Genomic DNA, 920 nt, shown 5'->3' on the forward strand with positions numbered 1-920 from the left:
CCTCCCCCCTAGCCACTGTCCCCACCCCCAGCAAACCCAGGGTCTGACAGCTTCATTCTGTTCTCCGAGGACCCTCGCCTCGCCGCAGGGAGCACCAGCAGCTGCGTCCTCACCCGGCTCACACTGGAGACCCATGCCAGGCCCACCGCCTCCAGGAAGGCCACCGCACCCTTCCCTTGGGTCCCCCAGCCCCTGAGCGCCCAGGGATGCTGCTCAGGGCTCGCGGCTTCGCACCCCTGCTCAGTACTTCAGCTGCGCTGCTGCCTAGGGGGGTGTCCCAGCGACCGGGCAGCCTGTGCCTCGCTCATCCAGGTGCTTGCCCCCCGGGGCTCTCTCCCTGCCCACCGCAGACCCCCGGGGACCCTACTTCCCTTGGGAGTCAACCGTGTGGTGCCAAGACTCCCCGCCGTGGGTCCTTCCCCCTGAGTTCTAACAATTTTCCTTTCTCCGGGTTGGTGGAGCCCCAATGGGCCAGTAGCACAGTGCTGAGCAGCCTCCCTGCCCACCCCCAGGAGGGACTCTCAGCTCCTGCTGCTGTGTCTTCTTTTTCTGGGAGAGCTCCTCTCTCACTTCACGTGTATGCCCTGCCTACAGTTTTGTGTATTTGTTTTTTGCTTAATACTTGCTCAGGCGTTTTCCATCTCAATCAAAGCTCAGAACACACCCTTTTGCACGCTCTTTCCTGTTGGTGTTCCGCAGTTCGCTCACCCGCCTGTGATCCCAGACCACCGAGCACCGGCTTCATTAGTCGGGGCTCTGGAATCGTCCCCACCCCACCCCCCAGCCACCGGAAGACAGGAGGTGACCAGCTGCCCTTCCCGGGACGCTGATTACGATCTTGAACCGGGCGGAGTTTGGAAATCAGTGTCCGGGCCTCCCCACCCTTCCCTTCCTGCCGGTCGGTCACACAGGAAGCTGCC

Source organism: Bison bison, unplaced genomic scaffold, assembly GCF_000754665.1.
Source record: "Bison bison bison isolate TAMUID 2011002044 unplaced genomic scaffold, Bison_UMD1.0 scf7180017864524, whole genome shotgun sequence".
Classification (NCBI taxonomy): Eukaryota; Metazoa; Chordata; class Mammalia; order Artiodactyla; family Bovidae; genus Bison; species Bison bison.